The sequence below is a fragment of the Mytilus galloprovincialis genome, chromosome 8, assembly GCF_965363235.1.
Source record: "Mytilus galloprovincialis chromosome 8, xbMytGall1.hap1.1, whole genome shotgun sequence".
Classification (NCBI taxonomy): domain Eukaryota; kingdom Metazoa; phylum Mollusca; class Bivalvia; order Mytilida; family Mytilidae; genus Mytilus; species Mytilus galloprovincialis.
The window spans coordinates 54,756,276-54,764,666 of NC_134845.1; the positions used below are offsets into that span (position 1 = coordinate 54,756,276).

The 8,391-nt window shown below is 30.8% G+C and overlaps 1 long non-coding RNA gene across 1 annotated transcript; it reads right to left on the reverse strand.

Annotated features, from left to right (window-relative positions):
- Window positions 1-4,592: 4,592 nt before the first annotated feature.
- LOC143043388 (uncharacterized) lies at window positions 4,593-7,186 on the reverse strand. Its single transcript, XR_012968358.1, has 2 exons — window positions 6,999-7,186; window positions 4,593-6,012 (listed from the first exon to the last, which is right to left on the reverse strand). It is a non-coding gene; the product is annotated as an uncharacterized LOC143043388 (long non-coding RNA).
- Window positions 7,187-8,391: the final 1,205 nt, after the last annotated feature.

The following is an 8,391-nucleotide window of genomic DNA, read 5'->3' on the forward strand; positions in this document are numbered from 1 at the left end:
TTGAGTAGCATTGCGAGTACTCTTAAATAGGTCATTTCTTTTTGTCTTTGTAATACTTTAATCCATTTAATTTTATTATTACAGTGTGTTACTATATTGTGCAGCTATACTTGTGTCTTAGATTAGGGATATGAATGAGCGGTTCCTATCTTAATGTTTAACAGCACATTGTGTGTGTTCCTGTCCCAAGTTTGTTGTCTGTAATCAAATTGTTGCTGCATTTCAAGTCGTTTAATACTATTTATCAGACAGTTTGCCTCATGTGTACTCGTTTCAACTTTTTGTCATTTCGTCGCTTTCTATATCTGATTATATGGTTTGACTGATGTTAATAGTAAAAGTTGTACTGTGTCATATCATTTCTTAAATGCATACATGTCAATTGTACCCTAGCGGATATTTGTCGTATTGGTAATCATCGCACTGCTTTATATGTATTGCCTAGTTTATAAAGACAAAAGCCCCATACTAATAATAACAGTTGACCCACTTACATTGTAGTATAAGAGAGGGACGAAAGATACCAGAGGGACAGTCAAACTCATAGATTGAAAATAAACTTACAATGTCATGGCTAAAAATAAAAACAGACAAACAGACAAATAATGGTACAGAAGACACAACAAAGAAAACTGATGACTAAGCAACACGAATCCCACCAAAAACTGGGGGTGATATCAGGTGCTTCGGAAGTGTAAGCAGATCCTTCTACACATGAGGCACCCGTCGGGTTGCTTATGTTATTTCAAATCCATGCAATTTGTCTAATCCTGGATTGTTATTCAGACTTGGCTGCTAAATGCTTTCAAGATATCAATTATGTGCATAACATATGTCGGAAAAATGGACAAAACAGAATTTATTGGTTTTTGCATTTATGACTGTCGCCAACATCATTTAAATAATATTTATTTTTTCAAAAACTGTTGATCTTATGTCAGGGGTTTTTATTTATGATTAGGTAATAATTTCCTTCGCTATCAACAGCTAATCTTTTAAAAGTATAGTATTAGTAATGTCAATACCAAAGTATTGATTACTGACCACTGACAGATTGGGGATATGTGTTTCTTTCTTATTTTTTCGTTTATTAACGGACAGTTTATGTCTTTACCGAATCACTAACAACTGAGCTGTTTGTGGATATTCCCATTATTGTCCATATATATATTTTGGTTCTGCTTTTTGAAAAAGTAAAACGTTATTTGTATGTTAATACAATTTGTATACATATTTAACTACTTAGTATTTGAAGTTAATATTTGGTCGTTATCAGATAAACAAATTATAATATGGGCTCCGTCGGATAGAAATCGACCATAGGGAAGTGAATATCAATATATATGATATCATATTTCGGCTTGAAATAAAATATCTCTCAAAAGTTTGTAACAATTTGAAAATTGAGTTTTTATAAGAACCTTATAAAACAAACCAAATTTCATCTTTTTTATTTATCCTAAAACCAATCAAAGTTGTACACATGTACATGTAAATGTGCACTTGCATAAGGTCGGTTTCTTTCCGATGCAGCTCATATGATGCATTTTATCAGTCTTGTGGTTATTTTTTTGTAAAAGCTTATACTGTTGATGTACCCCGGTTACTATTGTTGAGAGAAATCTTTTAAATGGGACGTGTATATTTAAAATAAACATGTATACATTAGTCTTAGATGCATGATTTTGTTTATTAGTTGTAAGTGGCTTTGAACTATCTATCAGTAACTTAGAGTACTCTCAGATCATTACTTAATGTCTTTTGTTGGTGTTGTGATGTTCAAGTATCCGGTCACGCCCACTCTGTGTTTTTGTTTGATGTATTTCTATTTGTATCCATCTGATAAGTTAAGCTTTTTTTCAACTAATTTGGTATTTTTTATTACACCACTGTCACAGTTAGGGTGGGGGTTGTGATCCCGCTAACATGTTAAAACCGCTACATGATTAACGTATATGCCTGTTCCTGGTCAGGAGCCTGTAATTCAGTGGTTATCGTTTGTTGATGTGTTACATATTTGTTATTCGTTCATTGCTTGATACATACATTAGGCCGTTTGTTTTCTCATTTGAATAGGGCGCTTCATGGTTAGTTCGGCCATATTGGATAGGGGCAGATTTTCATAATGGAGGTAACAATAGTGTGAAAAATACGGGAAAAAGTCATTAAAACTAAGCAGTTGCTTGGAAACACACATAGGATTTCGCATACTTTCATACTATTTCCACCTCTTTCTAAAAATGCTGCCCCTATCCAATATGGCCCTATTATTTTACATTTGTCATTTCGGGGCCCTTTAAAGCTGACTATGCGGTATGGGTTTTGCTCATTGTTGAAGACCGTACGATGAATATAGTTGTAAATGTGCGTGTCATTTTGGTTTCTTGTGGAGAGTTGTCTCATTGGTAATCATACCTCATCTTCTTATAATATATACAACAATACATATTACAGTACATATAGAATACTTAAAACGAACCTCATAAAGCATGGAGTGGTCTTATGTACTACAGACAGGTAAGCAAATTCTGTAGCACATGTGTCATCCGTATATGTAATTTTTTTTTCTTTCCGTAAAATGTTTGAAAAAAAATTTATAAATATTTTTAATAAAAATGGAACCTTTATTATAAGATACTAATCGTTAAGGTTATATATTTTGCAAAATTAAATAATAATTAATTAATTGTTTGTCGAGATAACATGTATGATGAAAATGGTGCGAATAATTAAGACAAGGGAAAGGGAAAAAATGTTTTTCTTATTTCCAATATATCTTTTGAAATTTTCCAATAGAGATTAAAGAAAAATCTTGTTTTTCTTTTTTACAGAATTTTTTAAAATCATATTCAAACAACATATACGCTGTATTGCGTTAATGATAAGAAGATGTGACAGCAATTATACACCAGTGCATTTTTGCAAAGTACAGTTAAATTACTTTTTTGTATGATAATTAAGGTAGATATATGGTATACCGCAATCTTGGATTGAACAATCACAGTACTAAATCGGTCTAGCTATTTGCCCCAATCTGCAAATTTGGAGACAGATTTGCAATTTTATTGTTAGGCTGTTTATTTATATAATGAAAACTTTGAGATTTATTGTATTATTCAAAATATTTAAACAAATATCATTTTTGTTTGTTTTTAGAATGATTTTTTTTTAAATGAGCCATCTTTTAAAAAAAAAATATACTGTACTAATAGGTTTTTTTTTAATTTTTAGTTCGGTGACACCATGTTTTCTTTTTATTTTCTTAACACATATAATAAAACCTATCTTCTAACAATTTGTTTCAAAATTCTATCTTATAGACATTTTTTTATACACACAAATGTGGTTTTTCATGAACAATATAACCAAATTTTGGAAACTTTCAACGACTTATAGCTTGAAAAATAGTATGGTTACTCACACTTTTTATTATATTTTTGAAAAATGCATAGTAAGATCTTCATTTTGGCAAATTATAAGAAAATTCTCTAAAAGTCAATACTTATAATATACCGTAATATCAAACCAGAACACCGTTCGGTATAAGGTGTGCTAAAATACTATATTCTTACAAACTTTAATTTAAATAGCTCAGCCTGATCTAGATATATGTAGAGCTAAACTCTGTTTCTTTCTGGATATGTCTGCCGTTCATATCTTAAGCACATTTGTTAGAAAATTTGTGTAGTACGATTTGTTATTTTCGTTTGTATGTACATGCATTTACAGTCACATAAAAAAATTAAAACATATGTTCAAAACATTTCTTGTTTTCTCGTATTTAACGTTTTGGTTTGCCATTTAAAAGAATAATATTTAAATTTTAGTGCTGACCGAGGAACTGTCCAAAATTTGAGTTGTTTTGATAAAATAAAATTGTATATTTCGGTTTATAAAACAGCAATTAACCGACAACAGGCCAAGGACGAAGTATGAACTTCAACAATAGGACAAAATATAAACAATGTAGTGAGCTGAAAATGGTCTCACATTTTGCCATATTGGGAAAAAAAAGAAATTATTTTTTGAGATCTGTTATCGATATAAAATTTCTTAAATTACTACCAAATAACAAAATATGTAAAAGAGGGACGAAAGAAACCAAAGGAAAAGTCAAACTCATAAATCGAAAATAAACTGACAACGCCATGGCTAAATATGAAAAAAAGACAAACTGACAATCAATGGTACACATGACACAACATAAAAAAACTAAAGAATAAGCGATACGAACCCCCCCCCCCCCGAGAAACTAGGGGTGATCTCAGGTGCCCCGGAAGGGTAAGCATATGTAAACTGTACACATGGTTTCCAGATTTGGAAAGTTCCACGCTATTGACATACAGCAATCAAGGTACATCACTTCATACTATTCCCATTGCATTTTTGGAATTCAGTGCATAAACCCAGTGAAATAAGTACGCCAGCTGTCCGAAAATAAACAATGGAAAATAAAATTGTCAGAATCATTATTCTGAAGTGCAAGAATTAATTATTACGAACATATTAAATGAAAGCAAAATAAAACAACAGATATAGTAAAAGTGACTCAATTTTCTATCTTACAGAAAAACAAGATTTATAAAACTTTGTTACTGAATAAAACCCATTAATGTTTCTATTCATTGTCGCGCATGCCCTACATATTACTCCGACAAAACAGGGTTGAGATGAAGTTGGTTTGATTGGTATTTACCTTGTAGATTTATAAGATTTAAATATCAGATTTATAATGTATCCTAAATTATGGAAATATTATTTGTAGAATGTATTAGATATCCGAATGTAAAATAATATTCTGCAGGCAAACTGTAAGTACCCGAAGGTTTCACTAGCCTGTTATTTCGGTATACATTTATAGGCATGAAAATACGAATACATTTAGTTTTAATTAAAATGATAAGTTATGTTCAAGATATGAATACATTGTATAAAGAGATACTCGATTACTAATCTTTGATAAATTAATAAACCTTTTACATAACTATCTACGTTTCATATGATAACTTGGAGGTCAGAAAGAATTTTGTTGATTATTTGGCTTTCATATAATGAATAAAACAAAGATCAACAAAAAACGGACTTATCAATTTCTCATTATGCAGCCACACATCATAACATCCTTGTTTTTTAATAATTCTTCGTAAGAAGCTAATGAAACTTAGATATATCTTAATATCATTTTTCTAATATTCACTAACACATCATAACGACTTTGTTTTGTTATTTCTATTAATGCTGCGCAAAAATCTTGAAAGGTTTAGTCATTTTATTACTCTGAAAAATGTATTGGCAAAATGCCAAGCTGCTTTTTATATATCTTTGGCGTCATTTTAATCATCTGAAATTGATATCACTCTAAACCTTTATACACCTTTTCAATTTAACCATGCATTATTTTGTTCTTTAGTGCACAAGAACCAAGAAATGTATTTAATTTGAGGTATCAGAAAAAATTATAGGTTTCAACTTTGTGGTCTATGAAATATAATGTGAAATGATCATATCCGGATTAAATAAATGTAACGTTTGAAAACTGAAAAGGTATTAAAATCAATCAAAGTTTAAACGATTCACACTGATGTTAAGAAATTATTGTACGATTCGAATTATCTGTGGTCATATCTGCAAGCACATTTTACTGTACTTTAACTATTGAAAAAAATTTATATGGCCGAGGAGCGACTACCAAATTGTCTGCTTCTATCCACAGTTTATCTTTAATCCGTAGTCGAATTGATATTGCAGTTGTTCCAGTAATCCAGTGACCATTGCTTACGAGAGTATAGGAAATGTAATTTCCATTCAATACAACACGGATGTTCTTTTCAGCTATACTTGAAGCTGTTGATACAAATACTAAATATACTCCGCGTTTTTCACATATGAATATTCCAGAGATTTTAAATGCTGAAATGTCGTTTACTCCAACGCTGAAAACAATGTCATTGAATTTTACGACACCGTTTATATAAGTGTTTCCATTGAATGAAGGGCATGCCAATAAAGCAACTGAAATAGGATGAAATAGTTAAAAAAAAAATCAGCAAAATGATTATTTAAAAAAACTCAGATAATGATAAAAAAAAAAGAACAACAAAATGTACTGTAAAATATTTCACCGTCATGGCATGACATGTACATGTAATTTCTGATACAATACCAGTCTATAACTTGCATCAAAGATTGTCCACAAGTATAAATAATTCTTATTATTTTCTATCTGAGCGTTTATAAGCCAGTTATAGCTTTTATTATCTTGTACATCTATCACGCAAACTGCATCATTGCTTGACTTTAAAATTCTTTTGTCAGATTTTATTTTCATTTAAAGATATACTCAAATGACTTAATATCTTTAACACTACCTTTTAATAGAAATATAGATTTTTACATGATATCAGTAAAATATGTGAACGAACAAAAATACTAAGCTCCGAGGAAAATTCGAAACAGAATATCTCCCTATAGTTAATCAAATGACACAATCAAAAGCTTAATCTCATTAAACGAATGAATTACGACTGTCATATTCCTGACTTGGTAAAGACATTTTCTTGTGCAGAAAATGATGGGTTGAACCTAGTTTTTTAGCTAGCTAAACCTCTTTCTTTGTATATTGAATCTTGCAAAAAATCGCTAGCCATACATATATATCAAATCAGAAAATCAGAACCCTCTCATATATGTACTAGCTATCGACTTGATGTGCATGAAATGTCAATCAGACGTTGACCACAAGGGGTCATATTCATTTAAAAGATCAGTAACAGCTTAAAGACATCTTAGCAGAACATGAAGATGACTTACCAATTGACATGGAAAATCAAAACCCATTGTTTTTTTCATTTTTATTAAATTGCACCCCATTCATATTTGACATTTTTTAAATGACCTGTACCCAGAAGAATGTCTATGTTTACATTTAAGGTAAACAGCTCTATACTCAGATTAGTGACTGAAAATTGTATGGTTAATGTATGAGGACCTGTTCTTACCTGTTTCATTTTTTTCTAATGTATCGTTAATTTTTCGTTCCAAGTCATCAATTCTGCTTCCAATCTGTTTATCTATTTCGATAACTGAACGGTGCGAAGATATAGTCATATTGTACAAAGCAAGAAAATCCTGACTACGTGCATGTTCAGTCATGCTTAGAGTTTGTGTTTTACTAAGTATACAGTCTTTACTTAGTAAAACACAAACTCTAAGTAAGTTACTAATATCCTGTAAGGGTTTAATCGTTCCCAAGTGTTTCAAATCGGACAGTTCTTTACTCGTGTTATTACAAAAAATGTACTAACATTCTTAAGCAACAATAATTCGTGATGGAACAAAATGTTTTCGCGTTTCAGATGATTGTAATTATTTTGCAATATATTGTACTTCTGTTCCAAGGTAACATGTTTATGTTGTATAAGAGCAAGTTCCTTTTGTGTCTCGTTCAATTGTTTCACTTCCTCAAGTTGCTGTTCAAGCACATTGATTTTTTTAAGTAATTGCGACGACAAAACTGCAAGATTTGTATCCATATCATGACGTAGTTGGACATTGTTTTGTGAAATCCGTTCCGTTGCCTGTTGACGCCTATTTTTCTCATCAAGAAAAGTAGATGTTTTTAAGTACTGACTTGGTAGTGTTGTCTGTCCAGCGATAGAATGGTTGTTTTCAAGGAGAAATCCATGAATAACTGGTAATACAAGGATAAGAAGAATCAACATTTCTGTTTAATAGAATATGAATGCTTTTGTACTACCCTATGCAGTAAAAAGTATACTTCATGTACTACGAATTAATATTTATTTAAAAGAGATAACATAAGTATGTATCCAAGATATAGAAGAATTCAAGTCGGGAACAATAAAATGCCCTTCTCGAATTGCAGCGGTTTTTTTCTTAAAACATGTAACAAGCCAACCCAAAATATCATGTTATGATGGTGTCTTAGTGTTAAATAAAGAGATAACATAAGAATGTATCCAAGATATAGAAGAATTCAAGTCGGGAACAATAAAATGTCCCTCTCAAATTGCAGCGGTTTTTTTCTTTAAACATGTAACAAGCAAACCAAAAATATCATGTATGATGGTGTCTTCGTGTTAACTAAAGTATGGAGGTTTCAGCTTATAATTTATCTAATTGAAAAATATCATAAATTACGTTTTACAAATGTACATACCATTTCAACTATTTGAATGATTTTGGAATTATGTGATTTGAAATAAAGAATTGTTGTACTACATGTAGTACAATCAAGAGTAGGTCAAATGTTCCACACCTACATTAAGTGTTTCGTTAAGATCACAAGTTTGATAAATGTGTTTATCATATACTTAGCATTAATATGATAGCTTTTGCATATGTGTAATGGGCGGAAGTGCACAAGCCATA